The sequence below is a fragment of the Lontra canadensis genome, unplaced genomic scaffold (assembly GCF_010015895.1).
Source record: "Lontra canadensis isolate GAN:19392208 unplaced genomic scaffold, GSC_riverotter_1.0 scaffold3, whole genome shotgun sequence".
NCBI lineage: Eukaryota > Metazoa > Chordata > Mammalia > Carnivora > Mustelidae > Lontra > Lontra canadensis.
The window spans coordinates 20,746,160-20,764,240 of record NW_022630997.1 but is presented as its reverse complement, the minus strand read 5'-3'; the positions used below and the strand labels follow the sequence as shown (position 1 = coordinate 20,764,240).

The following is an 18,081-nucleotide window of genomic DNA, read 5'->3' as shown; positions in this document are numbered from 1 at the left end:
GGGCACCTGGGTGGCTCAGTGGGTTAAGCCTCTGCCTTCGCCTCAGGTCATGATCCCAGGGTCCTGGGATCGAGCCCCACCTCAGACTTTCTGCTCAACAGGGAGCCTGCTTTCTCCTCTCTCTCTGCCTGCCTCTCTGCCTACTTGTGATCTCTGTCAAATAAATAAATAAAATCTTAAAAAAAAAATAGAGATGACAACCCAGAGATGGACTGAAGCAAAGCCACAAGTGCCTATCTCTAGATTTCTTGTAATGGGGGGGGGAATCAAGTCCATTTTAAGTAAGGGTATCCTGTTACTTGCGACGGGAAGAATTTCTAAGTGAACAGACAGATGCTAGGAGATTGATTAGGAGGCTCTGCACCAATGGGCGAGGGATGACAGTTGCCCAGACTAGGGCTGTGGTAGTCAGGAAGTGCACGAACTTGAGACGTATTTTGGAGTCAGTATAAATAAGATACAGAAATTGTATGTGGAAGGAGAGGTGGGAAGAGGGAACAAGTTATGTCAAAGATTACTCTCAGGTCACTGATTGTGGCGGTAGTGCTATCTACCCAAACAGAGAAAGGAGGAGAAAGATCAGGTTTGGGAAGAAAAAGCGAGAAGTTGAATTCTAGAGTCTGGGGTTCCCATGGGCTATCTCAATGGAGCTGTCCTAATTAAGCCATCCCATGTGAGAAACTGCTGCTCGGAAAAGAGGTTGAGATGCCTGTCTTCAGCGTCGATTCATACCTTTTCTTCCTCTTCTTCTTCTTCTTTTTTTTTTTTTTAAAGATTTTATTTATTTATTTGAGAAAGAGACAGTGAGAGAGAACATGAGCGAGGAGAAGGTCAGAGGGAGAAGCAGACTCCCCATGGAGCTGGGAGCCCGATGTGGGACTCGATCCCGGGACTCCGGGATCATGACCTGAGCCGAAGGCAGTGGTCCAACCAACTGAGCCACCCAGGCGTCCCATCTTCTTCTTCTTTTTTTAAGATTTTATTTATTTATTTGACAGATGGAGAGAGAGGAAGAGCACAAGCAGGGGGAGTGGGAAAGGGAGAAGCAGAATCCCCGTTTAGCAGAGAGCCTGATGCGGGGCTAGATCCCAGTACCCTGGGATCATGGCCTGAGCTGAAGGCAGATGCTTAACTGACAAAACCACACAATCGCCCCATATTTTTTTTTTTTTAAGTAGGCTTCATGCCCATCGTGGAGCCCAATGTGGGGCTTGAACTCCCGACCCTAATATTGAGAACTGAGTTGAGATCAAGAGTTGGATGCTGAACTGACTCAGCCACCAGATGCCCCCGTTTTTCCATTTCTAAACCATGTTCAAGAAAATCGTGTTTGGGGTGTTAACCATCTTTGCAGTAGTCCAGCAAGAGCAGCCATGCTGTCTGGATTCACGTTTCACCAATAAAGAACTGATAGTTTTTTAAATTAGCAAGGATGTGCTTGATTTGTTCTGCGGCCCCTGTCATTAAAGGTTTTACTCTTTCTGTCCTCTGTTCTTTAAGTTTGCCTTTGGTTAATTTCGTGTAATCCTTGATGTACTTTCTGTAGGCTTCTTTTGTGAAGTCGGTTTCTTGCAAGGGATGGTTCATGACAATCTCAACACCAGGGATGACTGAGCTTTCGGTACCCTCCCAGCCTTCAGCAGAGGAATCTCCACCAACCAGCCAGTCACCAAGGTTACCTTCTGTCCTACTGACTGTCTTCCCCTCTGCCTCCAGGCACATCTGCAATCTCCTGGATCTTATAGATGTTGGAGAACATGTCATCATGGCTGAAGAGGTCCTCGCAGATGATCAAAACCACGGCTAGAGAGAGACAACGACTGTGTGAGCTCAGCGGCAGCCGGGAGCTCTAAGCGAGTGCAGTAGAGCCTGAACCACACTGGGGTAGGGTGGCGGGGGGCAGGTGGAAAAGTGAAAGATGCTTTTCAATACCTTATCTTGTAAGTTAGATGTGACACTTTGGACTGTCTCAACTCTTGCAATTCCTTGAGATATAAATATCTTTTCTCTGAAATGCAAAACTGTAGTCAATTTAATTGTAAGTTCTTGGGCTACTTGCTCAGCCATACAGATTGAATTTCCTTCTGTGGAATAGTCCTAGCAATGCTTACTCCATAGTCTGTCAAAAGCATCTAGTGAGAATCTGTATATGAGAGTCCTTTGTGAACTACACAAAAATGATATTGAGATTAGCTGGGTGTTTATGCACACGTACTTTTGTATACAAAGACTTCATAAGAGTAAAGGGTTTCATATGATCTTTGTAGAATGGGTGGGAGTCCAGCTGGTAGAGAAGAGAAGAGATGAATCACTATGTGGGAAAAATGGTAAGATATGATAAAGAACAGTTCATCAAAAGCAAATAAAATTAAAGGGTAAACATGAGAGGCACTCTTTTAAAATAATGATCATAATGATAATGATGAGGACAGTTATTATCAATGATCATCTACTGTTTTGAAAATTCTTCCCCATGCAGTAAGATATGAAGTAAAATAAGAAGAATGAACATCAAAAGGAAGAAACAAAAATCATTATTTGTAGATGATATAGTTTTAGTCCTAGGAAACTAAAAAGAACTGGTTAAAAGCATTGAAATTAATAAGTGGGTTTGGTTAAATAGCTAGAAACAAATTAATATAGAAAGAAGCAATAGCATTTCTTTAAACAGTTGGAAAAGAGTGAAATCTTCCCTACATGTGATTCTGAGTACACCTACAGCTTACTTCCCAGTCAAGTGCATTGTTCAAGCCAGGTCTTCCCACTGTCCTTTTCCTTCCTTCCCTCTGCATTGAGCTACACTGAGAACAATCACATGAATCATATATATTTATGTTAATTTGTATCAATGACAAGAAATTTTATCTTGAAGATTCTATATTAATATTTTAGGTGGACCAAGATTCTCCAAGAAAGACACTTAAGGGAGGCCCCTCATAAAATGTGTTTGTGGTTTCTATTGATGCTTATCTCCCTTTCTGTTCCCCTTAGGTCTAGTTTTCCTTCTCTCCCAGTAATAACTGTTTGTTATAAAATATAATAACTTGTAGACTTTGGTGATAAGCCTGTAATAAATGCCAGGGTCTGTCTGCACATGGAAGTAAGCGGTTACCTCTCTCTTTTCTCCACCCATTTATCTCCTAGACATAGGGTCTGGGGAAGGTTTGCAGAGTTACAGAACCATGGCCTCTCTCAGCCATCCACCTGCCTTGTCCACCAACACCCACTGACGATTTTATGGCCCAATCTGACTGCAGCTCTCCAATCTGATAGGTGAGCATGCTCCCGTCCTTAATCTAGAAAATTTTACCTTCTCCGGCCCCAAGAGGACTTTGGCCCTAAATTTAATTTAAAGTTGAAGAATGTTGTAAGGACTGTACTGTGACTAGGGGGGCTGAGTAACCAGAACAGAATGTGGGAGAGGAGGGTGGAAAATGCCCCTATTTTTGCTATTAGCAGGGCCTTCTTTCTGGGTCAATTTGGTACCAACAGAAGCACACGGAAGTGCCTAACCAAGGATTTGGTGCCTCTTGAGTTTCTTCTTGTGACTGCTCTTGAGTTTAGTTTAGCCCTTGTCCTTTCATGCTGATCAGCACAAGACCAGGCAAAGGAGTAGGAAATGTTACCAGGCTTGGTGGCTTTGCCTACTAGACCCCATAGCTCCATCCACAGCCTGTTGACACAGCTCCCACATTCCCCTGCTGTTAACATCTTATATTACACAGTACATTGTCAAACTAAGAAACCAACCTTAGAACCTTCCTAGTTGTTGATGAAACTCCAGACTATTTGTTGCTAGTTTTAACTAGTATTAACTAAACTAAACTATGATTTCTTTTTTTTTTAAGATTTTATTTATTTATTTGAAAGACAGAGATCACAAGCAGGCAGAGAGGCAGGCAGAGAGAGAGGAAGGGAAGCAGGTTCCCCGCTGAGCAGAGAGCCCAATGCGGGGCTCGATCCCAGGACCCCGAGATCATGACCTGAGCTGAAAGCAGAGGCTTTAACCCACTGAGCCACCCAGGTGCCCGCCCCCACCTTTTTTTTAAGTTTTTAAACTAAACTGATTTCAATAGTTCTTTCCGGCTAATGCCTTTTTAAGTTCCAGGATCCAGTCCAGGATACTACATTGCATTTAGGAGCTAATATGCTTTTTGCCATTCTATAAATCTTCTTCGACACCCATTTCCAGCCCCATTCCTGAGCTGTCTCCTAAGACTTAACATCAAACATAGGGGAGGAAAAGGAGCCAAGGTTCTAAGGTCAGATCTAAAAGCCACCTCAGCATTTCTCATCAGCATTTCCCAAAATGAAATTTCCAGATAAAGAGTTCAACAAGATACTCGGCTACTTTCAAGGAAGGAGAGAATCTATAGTCAAATGAATTAAAGAAATGCTTGATGCCAAATCCCTTCTTGAAGAGGCAAAATTTTCATCAACATGACATAATCTCTGAAGAGTCTTGCAATATATAAACCAGTTCAGTTTCGCCCAGCAAAACTTTTATCAAATTTCAGTCATTTGCATACCATCTTCATGCCTTTCGCCGTATGTGCAGTCTGTACTGTTATTGACTTAATATTCTTCTTTTAACCTACTCATCTTTTAAAAAATACTTTTAAAAAATTTTATTTATTTATTTGACAGAGAGAGAGAGAGACAGCAAGAGAGAACACAAGCAGGGGGAGTGGGAGAGGGAGAAGCAGGCCTCCCACTGAGCAGGGAGCCCTATGCCGAGCTCCATCCAAGGACCCTGGGATCATGACCTGAGCCGAAGGCAGACACTTAATGACTCAGCCACCCAGGAGCCCCAAAAATACATTCTAAAGAGTATTTGATATCACTACTCTCAATGCAAAATTTAGGTCATTTGCCAAAATTAATTAGAACAGAAAAATGTTAATTTCAACCAAGAACTTCCTAGAGTCATCTCATCTATCACCGGTGGTTCACATATGATCGTCTGGGAGATATTGGTTAACCAGATCCCTTTTTTCAATAACACCTGTTAAAATGCTGGGGAGGGGCACCTGAGTGGCTGAGTGGGTTAAAGCCTCTGCCTTGGGCTTGGGTCATGATCCCAGGGTCCTGGGATTGAGCCCTGCTTTGGGTTCTCTGCTTGGCGAGAAGCCTGCTTCCCCCTTTCTCTCTTCCTGCCCCTCTGCCTACTTGTGATCCCTGTCTGCCAAATAAATAAATAAATAAATAAATAATAAAATCTTTAAAAAAAATAAAATAAAATGCTGGGGAGACACTTTGGGAAAGGCCTAGAAGATCAGAAAATGTCCACAGAGAGCTAGTGTTAAAGCCCAGACTAAACCTGAAGTCCCTACCTGCGTCTCTAGTGCCCTCCTCACAATCCTACTCTGCTTCTGAGGTTGACCTCTCTTGGGCATGACCAATGGAGATTCCATGAGGGCCACAGTTTGTAACACAAAAAGTTCAGATTCCATGTGATTTGGTTTTGATCCTGAGTGTGGGATTTTAACAGATTCCCACACCTAGTTCTGAAGGCTCCCTATCTTCTTCCACTCTAGGGGCAGAACTTGGATCTGATTCTTTGTCAAAGTACATGGGTACAAAGTGTTTTCTGATTCCCAACTATCATTGCTACCTATACCCCGCCAATTCCCACCTGATCCATGACCTCCTACCTGCACTTTGTCCAGTTCTTCCTAAAGTCATGCTATTTTAAAATTTAATTGTGTTTGGGTGTGGCAAGAGGGATGCCTACTGTTAATCAGTAACAGAGAGCAGCAGATAAACCAGGTGCTTCCAGCCAGGTGGGGCACATTTGGCTCTCGGTTCTCCCAAAAGTGGCTCCAGAAAGTTGAGTATGCTCAATTCGTCTGGTGCTCTCGTCTGTTTTCTCATTGCAAGAGGCCAGACCACAGATGTTGGTTACCCCTTCTCCATTTGGTCAGCTGCTTGATGCCTTGAGTGGATTTGACAACATAATGTGCACTAATCCTACCCCAGCTGGTTTCTAACATTCAGACCAGATTTGAATGCCACTGGGCTCGATGATAGCCTTTGAGGTCATGCATTCCTTTCTTTATTCAAAATATTGAACATGCAGAATAAGCCAGTCTGTGCTATGGTATATATAATAATGGATAACATTTACAGAGCACTTACTCATGTGTTAGATACTCCTTATACATTATCTCACTTAATCCCGGATAACTTTAGGAAAAAGATACCCTTTTTCCCATCTTAAGGTTAAGTCACCAGGGCTTGAATGACTTAAATACCTTTCCAAATTTTACGTAAGTATCAAATGACAGATCTGAGATTTGAACCCAGGTATTGATGCTTGATGCCAGAGCTTATACTCTTGGCCCTTAGTCTATACTGCCTCCTTGGGAGAAGGCATGGTTTTTTACTCTCAAGGAGTTCATATACTTATAATAGCTATTCTGAGGTCCCTTTTTTTTTTTTTTAAAGGTTTTACTTACTAATTTGACAAAGAGAGAGAGTACAAACTGGGGGAGCAGCAGGAGGAGACAGGGAAGCAGGGAGCCCAATACAGGGCTGGATCTTAGGACCCTGGGATCGTGACCTGAGCTGGAGGCAGACACTTATCCGACTGAGCCACCCAAACACCCCGATTCTGATGTCCTTTAAAAATCTCTGTCATCAGGACAGGGAGCCTGCTTCTCCCCCCCGCCCCGCCCCCATTTGTGCTCTCTTGCTCTCTGTCACACAGACAGACAAACAAACAAACAAATAAGATCTCTAAAGATCACAGCCATCTCTAGATAGGTTTCTATTATTTGTCTCCTCCCTGGTGACTTATGACATTCCCCTCCCTCTCACAACTAATAAGGGGTTTTTTGTTTGTTTTGTTTTTTGCTCAGACAGCATCCGTTCCCTCTAGCTTCTTTGAAGAAGACCCATCATCAGTGACCAAGTGCAGTTGCAAAAAGAATACCCAGGGTCTGCTTCACGCTCGGGAAGGGGGACGCTGTGCCTCCTCCTCCTCTTGGTTTCAGGGACTCTACACATTCAGAGAAACTTCTCTAGTAACGAACTATAGAAACGATCCCTCACAGTATAGTTTTGCAACTTTTAAGTTTTACTGAATGTTGTACATTGTGGACACTATATTGTAGAGCTAGATTTGGTTGTCTTCCTTTAATAAATGTTAGGATTTTTATTTTTCTGGAAGTAAATTAATTTTTAATTTGGATTAGCCTGATCTTGTTGGAGCTTTTTTTTTTTTTTTTTTTTTTTTTTTACCTTTTTAGGGCTAATCCAGAGTTCTCTTATTCCACAGCGAAAGGAGCCCTGTTCCTTAGGCACGAGAGATTTGAGATCAAAACTCAAAGCCCAGAGTTAAACAGCAACATCTACTTTCTTTGCTTAGAACTCTGATCTCCAGGACTCTGTGACTCTCTGTTCTTAGAACCACTAGGGGCTGTTTTTTTCTCTCAGGTCTCCTGGATGTTTTCTCCAGCACGTGCAACTTAGCATTCAGTCAAAGACTGGACTTCCATTAAAGGAATTCCTTTGCATAACTTTGGAGCTGCTTTTTTGGTGCGGATCTTTCCTTTCTTCTAACCCGCCTCACTCATTACAGTCACTACAATAGTCTAGAACCCTGTCTCTTGTTCTGCTGAGGCTCTACCTCCTTGCCCCATGGTTTAGCGAGGTGCCCAGGCAGAACATGGGGTTGAATATGGAGCTCACCTCACATATTTCCATTTTCTTAAGGACCACAGATCAGTGCTACTGCTCAATGCCCACAAATAACTGCTTCATGTATTTTGGAAATTTCATAGTTGTATATGGTGAGAGAGTAAGTAGAGTACCCATTATTCATTTATGGACAGCCCTAGAAAGTCTGGACATTATTTTTTATAACAATCTGACAATCTCTGAATTTTAACTGGAATTTTAGTCTAAGCACATATTAGAATTCGTTTCTATCGTCTTTTTGCTGTGTATATGCTTTTACTTTTTTTTTTTAAGCTTTTATTTATTTATTTGACAGAGCGAGATCACAAGTAGGCAGAGAGGCAGGCAGAGAGAGAGAGGAGGAAGCAGGCTCCCCGCCAAGCAGAGAGCCCAATGCGGGACTCCATCCCAGGACCCTGGGACCATGACCTGAGCCGAAGGCAGAGGCTTAACCCACTGAGCCACCCAGGCACCCCTGTATATGCTTTTTCAATGATTTGCTTTTTCATTTTTTCTTTACAAAAATTAAAAGTTTGGGGGTGCCTGGTGGCTTAGTGGGTTAAGCCTCTGCCTTCGGCTCAGGTCATGGTCTCAGGGTCCTGGGATGGAGTCCCGCATTGGGCTCTCTGCTCGGCGGGGAGCCTGCTTCCTCCTCTCTCTCTCTGCCTGCCTCTCTGCCTACTTGTGATCTCGCTCTGTCAAATAAATAAAATCTTAAACAAAAAATTAAAAGTTTGTCATTTTTTAATTTCATTTTACCTCTCTACAAATTTTAAGGTCTACATACTATTCCCATTCATTTACTAGTTATTCTTGAAAAGTTTATCATGCCTGCTTATACCAACAAGTCTATAGTTCATTATCTGTTCCTCTGCTGAATTACAGTCTTTAGAACACCTTTACACCTCCACTCCTAACTCATAACTTGTTATTCCGTATTTTCATTTAGTCCTTTAAAAACACAAAAATGATACATCATAACATTTTTATTTCATATAAATAATGTTTATTTAATGTTACCCACAAGTTCACCAGTTTCCTTGCTATTACTCACCAGATCTCAAGTCTTTGTTCCAAGGTATTTTTTTTTCTTTCTGAAGTCATCTTTTTACAGTTCTTTTGATTAAAAAAAAAAAAATCCTTTTGGTGAGGATCTGTGGCAGATTTTCCCAAATATTAATCTCAAAACAGATTTGTTCTGCTCTCATTCTTTTTTAAGATTTGAGAGAGAGTGCACACGCTCACAAGCTGGGAGAGGGGCACCAGCAGAAGCCAAAGATGGGGCTGGACTCCAGGACTCTCGAGATCATGACCTGAGCCAAAATCAAGAGTCCAGCGCCCAACTGACTGAGCCATCCAGGTCACCCTGCCTTCATTCTTGAAAGACAATTTCACAAATTGAGAGTGGGTCAATGTTTTTGTTACAGGATTTCCTTCTCCTTCGTTCCCCAGGTTCATGGTCCTGCTGCTCTGAAAAATGAAGACCAGGCAGAGAGGTGGGCAGCAAAGCAAGGTTTTATTGAACAGTAGTAAACTACATTGAATGAGAGTACAAAACTCCTGAAGACAGAGGAGGACCCAATAGGGTTACAATTGGAGTTTCTAAGTCTAGGGGTTTTTATGGGCTTATTGGCGGGCTTTTCCCTGATTAAGCACCGGTCATTCAATCAGGTTTTTGTCATCTATCTATCATGTGGGAAAGGGTGGAGGGCTCCTTTCAGGTAGTGTTGTAAGGTCCCCCAATAATGGGTCCTTGATTAAAGGAGCGAGACTGATACAAAGCGAAGGTCAAGGACAGCTTTATTTCGCACCAAGCACTGAGAATCAAACTGACCGGTCAGGGCAGTCTCTTACAAAAAGGCGACCCCTCTCTGCCTTACAGACTAACTTTTATAGAGCAAAGCCCATGTGGTTGGGCCTGGCCACCCACAGGTGGCCAATGAGATTGTAACACACAGAGAAAGCCGCACAGTCATGTTAGGTCACACGCAGGTGGCCAATTGAATTACAATTCACCCCATAGTAGCTATTTGAACTAGCCTATCACCTTGGTCAGAATTGGCGCCCAAAAGGTGCCCAAAGTGGGGGGCCCATACTCCTTGGTAGCTAGGGAGAAGGTATGCACGCCCCACTGATTGGATGTCTCCACCTGTCATGACCCACCCTTGTATTTGGGCTTTGTTACCTGGTTTTCTGGGCTTGCTTTTAAGTAAGTTCCCTTGAGGGGTGGGCAGGGTCAGTTTAAGTTTTACTGCATAAACAAAATCACTCTTTAACCCGGATGGAATCGCTCTGGCTAAATAGGCCCTTACGGTGTAAAATCCTTTTAATGGTGATTTCTTTTCAGGGTGGGGGCCCCTGTCTGTCTGGGCCGGCCTTCCAATTATCCTTCATCATTTTCTAATTCCAGATTAATAGATTCTTTTGGCACTTGGAAGATGTTGATCAATTTGTTTTCTAACCTGAATTGTTGCTGTACAATCTTCAGTCAGGTGGTCATTCATTTCCAATTATTTTTTCTCCTAAGTTGCTTGTAAAGTATTCCTTTGTGTCCTAGAGTTTATATAAAGTAGGTGTAGAGTGTTTTACTTACAAGCTTGCGATAAATGTTTTGGGTGTTTATGGATCTTATCTTTTGTCAGAATCGGAACATTATTATCTGTTAAGTTACCAGCGATTTCTTCTCTGTTCTCACTAATTTATCGCCCGGAAATCCATAAATTAGCTTTGTTATTCTATTTTCCATGTTTCTCAATCCCACTTTCAAAATGTTCATACCCTTTTCTTGTATGACATTTTGGGTGATTTGTTTAGATTCAACTTCCATTGCATCCTTAACATCTGTGCCTAATCTACTGTTTAACCAATGGCATTAAGAAATTTTAAAATGTTTTAATATATATTTTCATGAGCACTCTTTTTTTTTTTTTTTTTTTAAGATTTTGTTTATTTGAGGGGTGCCTGGTGGCTCAGTCAGTTAAACGTCTGCCTTCGGCTCAGGTCCTAGACTGAGCTCTGTGTCAGGCTCCCTGCTCAGCTGGAAGTCTTCCTCTCCCTCTCCAACTGCCTCTCCCCCAGCTCATGCTCTCTCTCTCTCAAATAAATAAAATCTTTTAAAAATCAGGATTTTATTTATTTGAGAGAGTGCAAGAGAGCAGGAGGGTGGGGGTGCAGAGGGAGAGGAAGAAGCAGGCTCCTGGCTGAGCAGGGAGCCCATCAGGGGTCTGGATCCCAGGGCCCTGAGATCATGACCTGAGCCAAAGGCAGACAGATGCTTACCCCAAGTACACTCTAATTCTATTTTAAAATTCCCACTTTTGGTAGCCGGTCTCTTGTTGGCTTGACCATTTTTGTAATTCAATTTAAAATTTCATGCAAAGGTATTTTATATTTTGATTTTATAATTCCAATATCTGAAGACCATGGAAGTCTAAATCTGCCTGTTGTTCCGATTGTAGGTCATAGTGGTTTATTTTCTCTTATGTTTGGCAATGGCTAAGATTATATGTATTTATTTTGGGGGGATCCTACAGGCCTAAACTGGGGATTTTTTGATGCTTCTACTAGGAGCCAACAGGAACCACCATCTTGGGAACTATAGCTTTTTTCAAAGATCTTTCCTTGTTTAGGAATCTGAGGTTCAAGGTTCAAGAAGTCTCTTTGGAACTAGCCCAAGGTTTTGTCTTTGATCAACTGATACACTGATATATTTACCTTCAGGGTAGTACAATCTCCAAGCTTCTTGCTACTCCATCCTGGTTTTAGCATACTTTTTACTATGGACTACTTGAAGATTTTGTTTATTGCAATCCCATGTGATGTATTAACATTAATGTTTTATAGTGTCTAGCCTCCCATATTGATGGAAGTCAGCCATGAAAACTGCCTTTTTTTTTTTTTTTTAATTTTTTAAAGTTAGTTCTGTGCCCAACTTGGGGCTCAAACTCATGACCCTGAGATCAAGAGCCACATGCTCTACCAACTGAGCCAAACTGATGCCCCTCTTTTTCCTTTTGTTTGAAAAATGATCTGTGGGCCATGTGGGCATTAAGAGTAAATAAGGTAAAATATGCCTTTGAAAGTTGATTCAGACCCCCCCTCCATGAAACCATAGTAAACAAGGCAAAGTATATATTTGACTAAAGATTCTGATATGAATTTGAAAAGAAAGCATAACTAAGGATCTGGGGGTGGGGGGCGCACACAGGTGGGGGACTGCACCAAAATAGGTAACAGTTGATGGCCTTAGAGGGAGTACTGAATGGCAGGCATCAAGGATACGTTTGCCCTGGGGACAATTGCTGACTGTAGCAGGAGGCTGAGAATCCAGGATTGGCCCTGGGGCGGAAGATCCCAGTGCAGGAACAGCAAGAGATTTTAGCATATATATGGGGTTGTAGGAAGACATTGGATGTTTCAGGAGTCAAATGAAGACTTCTACTAGTCTTCATATCCCCTTAAGGTATGTGCCAATTTTTGAAGCTGTTGGCAGTGCTTTCAACAAGAGGTACACATATATTTCCTACATATACTGTCCCCTTCCTAGAAAACTCCTAATATCTTAAGCTCTGAAGCTGAGATACACATATGAAGTGTAAGGGCCTCTTCAGCCAGAGCGGCCCCACCCCAGTTGAACTGCCATTTTGTTGTAAAACTTAAATTGACCTTGCCCCCCCAGGGGAACTTATTTAAAAGGAGTCCGGGGAAACCAGTCCCTTGTAACAAAGTCCAAGTACAAGGGTGAGTCAGGTCAGGTGGAGGTATTCAGTCAGTGGGGGCGCGTACTGTCTCCTAGCTACCAAGGTGATGGGCTAGTTTCCATGGCTACTGTGGGGTGAATTGTAATTCAATTAGCCACCTGTGTGTGGCCAGGCCCAACCACATGGCCTTTGCTCTATAAAAGTTAGTCTGGAAAACAGGGAGGGGTCATCCTCTGTAAGGGGCGTCCCCGACCGGTGTGTTTGACGGTCGGTCTGATTCTTGATGCTTGGCGCGAAGTAAAGCTTTGCTTGACCTTCACTTTTTATCAGTCTCGCTCCTTTAATCACGGGGTACCCAATTTTGGGGGACCCAACAGAAGAACAAACAGTTACTATAATATTATTTACACCAAATTAAGATGTGTGGGTTCATTCAAAGTTGAGTCTACTTATTTTACATAATCTGCCATGGTATTTACTCACAATTTTTTAATTCTTTTTTCCATGTTGAGGTATTTTATGAAATATGCAAATGTGAAATCATTTGAAACTTTCAAGCACTTGACATTGATGAATCCTAATAACTAAAGAGAATTCAAGTTCTAAGGAAAGTTGGAAATACCTAGCCAACCTTCTCCTTTTGAAGAAATAGAAAATGAGGCTGGACATCTGGGTGGCTCAGTGGGCTGGGCCGATGCCTTCGGCTGGGGTCATGATCCCAGGGTCCTGGAATGGAGTCCCACATCGGGCTCCTTGCTCTCTCAACCTCTGCCTGCCTCTCTGCCTGCTTGTGTGCTCTCTCTCTCTCTCTGACAAATAAATAAATAAATAAATAAATCAAATCAAATCAAATCTTAAAAAAAAAAAAAGAAAATGAGGGCTGGAAAAATCAGTGCTTTGTTGAAAATCATAAAGCATTATCAAAGGAGATGTCCAATTGATTTCAGAAGTATAAAGATGACATGGTCCTGAAGTGTCTGAAAGGGTGATAGGTCAAAGAACTGACCAATCGAGTTTGCTAGAAACCGAAGTGTCACACAATACGGAAGCATCTGTGCAGCAACATCCCTTTCTGGAACCCTTAGAGCTGATTGGCATCATTAGCACTGCATCTAGGAAAGCATCTGTCAAGGAGACTCTGAAAGATGTTACACTCTGTAACATCTTTCAGAGAGATGTTACAGAGTAATTTTCAAGAAGAGTTATAACGGAATTTTTTATGCTAAGGTTACATCAACTGCAAGCAACTAGTGGAGATTATATTTTCTTTTTTTTTTTTTTTTAAGTGAATGTGTGGAAAAGATCAAGATGTCATTCATTACTTGGGTATATTTATTCTCTCCTTATGTGAAATGTCACCCATTCCACGAGCAGAGGAGTTGTCCTTTGTTTTATGCCGAACCGGTTTATCTACAGTGTTTCAAGGCTTCTACAGTGCGTGCTTCGGAATTTGTTACTTCTGCATTTCAATTGATTTGAAAAGAACTGCTAGGAGTTCAATAAGACAACGCTTGAGAAGAAATTACAGGCCTGTGCTGCAGGGAAAATAAGAAGTCATAAACATATGTAATTGTATAAGACATTCAGCATAACATGGCTTTAGTGACAAATGACAGTGCTTGAACTTAAAGAGAAGACATTTCAATGAGAAATCACAAATAAGAGAATATTAACAAGATTTAAGAAAAAGAGTGTGGATTGGTTAGTGGAATTACTAATTATGTTCTAATGCTGTTATCATCTTTCAAGAATAACTGTATTAGTCAGCCCAGGAGCTTTTATCCTCTGAAGAAACAAGGTTCCCAGATCCCAATTAAACGATGTAGAACCTCAAAGACTCAGTGGGTAAGCATTTGTTAAATGCCAATAGCATGGTGTTTAAATTGATATAGACAAAGTAAAAGGAAATTTGGCTATCTTTTAATTACATTCAAAAGCCACACTAGCATTTACCTTCATCTGTGAGACACTATGGTGAAAAGGATAAAAACCAAATTACTAAAATCTCCTGAGTTCAAAGTTTTCCATCTACCTGTTGTGTGAATTCGAGTAAGAGATTTAAACTCTGTGTTTTGTTTTTCCCAACTCTAAAATGAGATTTAAAAATAGTACCTATTTTGTGGAATTGTTTTAAGTATGAAATAAAATAAGGCTAGGTAAAGTGCTTAGCTCAAGACTTGGAGTCCTCACTCAATAAACAATATCATTATTCCAGAGATTCATATAAGTTACTCTGATTTTTCCCCCCTAAACTGATAGGCGTTTAAGAAATCTGTATTGTGGCTTGTGTGTGTGACTGTTAATTATCTTCAAGAAATAATTAAGATTCACCTGCACTGATGAAACTACTTTTTAAAAAAATATATTTCATTTATTTATTTGTCAGAGAGAGAGAGAGCACAAGCAGGGGGAGCAGCAGGCAGAGGAAGAGGGAGAAGCAGGCTCCCCACTGAGCAGGAAGCTTGATGTGGGGCTCGGTCCCAGGACCCAAGATCATGACCCAAGCTGAAGGCAGACGCTTAACCAACTGAGCCACCCAGGCGCCCCGAAACGACTTTTTATAATAACCTAGTATGGGGCACCTGGGTGGATCAGTTGGTTAAGCGTCTGCCTTCGGCTCAGGTCATGGTCCCAGGGTCCTTGCATGAGTCCTGCATGGGGCTCCTTGCTCAGCAGGGAATCTACTTCTCCTTCTACACCTCCCTCCCCTGCTCATGATCATGCACTAGCTCTCTCTCGCAAAAATTAACAAAATCTTAAAAATATATAATAACCTAGTATGGTATCATATCATGTATATCATATCATATCATATCATATCATATCATATCATGTCATGTCATGTCATATCATATCTAGTATTCTTGGAGGCCAGCATTGAAAGACCATTGTATAAGGAGTGAGTAGATGTGAATTCTATGCCCCACTTTATTTCTTCTGCTTCATTCCTTAAGATAATTTACATCGTTAATGACTCTGCACCTGCATCTTCGGACCCATGAAAATAACCTGGCCTAGAAGTCATGTGTCTCGCTTGTTCTCACAATCAGTTCTTTGACCAGAACAAGCCATCCATTCTTGGGTAGCTGGTACACAGCAGGCTCTGTATAACCAATCTTTCAAAGATGACATGCGAACAGATTAGAGTGGCTGCTCAGTAATGAGGGGTCATCTTTGTCAGATATTAATTTTGAAATGTACATTTTGGCAAAGCTCAGCAAGAATATTTAAGTACCCTGTGATTTTACCAAACTTTCTTTTTACTTAAACTTTTCTTTGAAGACTTCCTTTGGTTTTAAGCACTTTTCATTTTCCCTAACTCAGATGCATTTTATACCTTTTCAGGCTTAAAAATTGAAACAAATTTTCCATGGAAACAAACTTCATTTGCTACCTAGTTATAAATAACTCCTTTCTGGTGAGTCTTTTTTTTTTTTTTTTCCTTTCCCCTATAGTCACCTAACAAAGACAACAGTGAACTATTTGTTTGTTTTTTCCTGAGAATCAGATGAATGAAATACCATATGTTCAGATAAATAGATCAGCATAAAGATCAACATAGAATATGATTCTGAGGACTTCTAGAAAAAAAGGATCACTTACTCCTTTAAAAAAAAATGCTAAAGATATATTAAGATTTTATTTATTTATTTATTTATTTATTTATTTATCAGAGAGAGCTCCCACAAGCAGGGAGAGTGGCAGGCAGAGGGAGAAGCAGGCTTCCCACTGAGTTCTGTCCTCTCTGCACACACCCCTCCCTGCCCTCACTGTCTCCAGGATCATGACCTGTGCTGAAGGCAGATGCTTAACCAACTGAGCCTCCCAGGGGTCCCAATGCTAAAGATATTTAAGTTTTATTCCTACAACCTCTGAAAACACTTTATATCTTAGTTAATTAATTCCATTGTCATTTGGGAAAATATCTCATAAACTTAAAATTTTTCTTAACGTAGTGGCCCCAAAGATACTATTTTCTATTATCTCCCTCTTCCTATGCTAGCACCATGGTAATTTTATTACTATGGCCTTATATTATAATATCTAGTACAATTAATCTCTCCTTGTCACATGTCAGGTTCCCTGGAAGCAGAATTGCAGATGAACTTTGGGATGCAAAAGGTTTATTAGGGATTAGCACCCTGTGAGTGGAAATGGTGGGGCGGGGAGCAGAATTGGGCAGAGAAAGTGATCTAAGGTGCAAGTCTACAAAGCCTCAGCCAGCCAGCCCCGTGAAGTACTTTGGAACAAGCATTAACTGTCAGAGAGTCCAACATCAGGCAGAAATGACCAGGCTATAGCCTGCTAGCCCTTAGTCACATATCCTGGCAGCCCCAGAAAGATGTGACCTTGGGCAAGATAGCTCTGAGCAGCTGAGGCTAACCCTGAAGCTGTTGACAGCAGGAGGCTATGTAGTGATCACATTCCCTACAAGGCAGACTGTGAGTTTACCATGAAGGAGGATTTAAGCTGCATGTTCCTGTGTTGACCATACTCATCTTTGCTGTTCTTTTTCTTTTTTAAGAAATGTTTTATTGTTAGAGAGAGAGAGCACACGTGCATGCATGCAGTGTGGGGGGCAGGGGCAGAGGGAGAGGGAGAGAGAGAATCTTCAGCGGGCTCCACATCCAGTACAGAGTCTCATGTGGGGTTCTATCTCTGACCCTGAGATCATGACCTGAGCAGAAATCAAGTCCGATGCTGGATGCTTAACCAACTGAGCCACCGAGGCACCCCTGCTCTTCTTTTTCAAAACCAACGTTGTAATTATTCATCGATCTTTATTTTTCTTTATAAATTTTGGAAAGTTTCTAGAGCTCCTTTTGGAATGTTGGCTAGAAAGTCACAGAATGTATGTCATTCGATGTGCGGAGAATTGATATCCACTGGATGGTGGTGCGCCATGTAGGTGATGATATTTGGGTAGCCAGAAGATGACACTCTTGAGAAGGGTTTCTGGAGATAGCAGGACTAGGAGGCAGGAGGTTGTTAAATACAGTGGGGGTCAAGCAAATAAATATACTGAAGTCAATATGAAAAAATATGGGAACCTGGATTCTCACTGTCAAAGGGGGATTTATAAGTGTGTAACAGGGAAAGGCTTGTAGATATTCAGAGGTGCTGGACTGGAATCAAATGGATCAGCATAAACTCATGGTGTATATTTAGAGATATACAAAGATAAATATGGGTGTATGTGTCTATATACATATGTATGCACACACATGTATTTCCTAGCTCTGACTGCTGCTAGGACCTAGTAGCCATGACACACCAGTAGAAGTGAACGCACTGAGCCCAAATCTTGATATCTAAATACTGTCCTCCATGTAAAGTAACCAGGACTCGTTCTAGAGCTGAGGCAGAGAACATACAAAATGAGCCTAGAACACCTAGCTGTACCATAAAGTGAGGAAATTATTTGTAGAATGATGGGGGTATGCCAACAGGATAAAAGTCAGCTTGAGGTGACTCCCACTGGCCAAATCTGGAATGATGACAATAACTTCAGAAATACATTACAACCCACTGAATGAAATAGGAAATGATGAGTCCATAAGTAAAGAATAAACAAGTAAATGAGGAAGAGGAAAAAACTCTTATATCCAAATGTAAACTAAATACAGAAGAAATGATGAAGTAAGAAAATCACTTTTTGACCATGATCATTGTGACAAGCAATTCAGGCAATGATTCATGG

General features: G+C 41.5%; 1 non-coding gene and 1 pseudogene across 1 annotated transcript; both read right to left on the bottom strand.

Moving 5' to 3' along the window:
- Positions 1–1,386: 1,386 nt before the first annotated feature.
- LOC116879847 lies at positions 1,387–3,281 on the bottom strand (annotated as a pseudogene).
- Positions 3,282–6,856: 3,575 nt separating this feature from the next.
- LOC116858544 lies at positions 6,857–7,064 on the bottom strand. Its single transcript, XR_004380937.1, has one exon. It is a non-coding gene; the product is annotated as a small nucleolar RNA U3 (small nucleolar RNA).
- Positions 7,065–18,081: the final 11,017 nt, after the last annotated feature.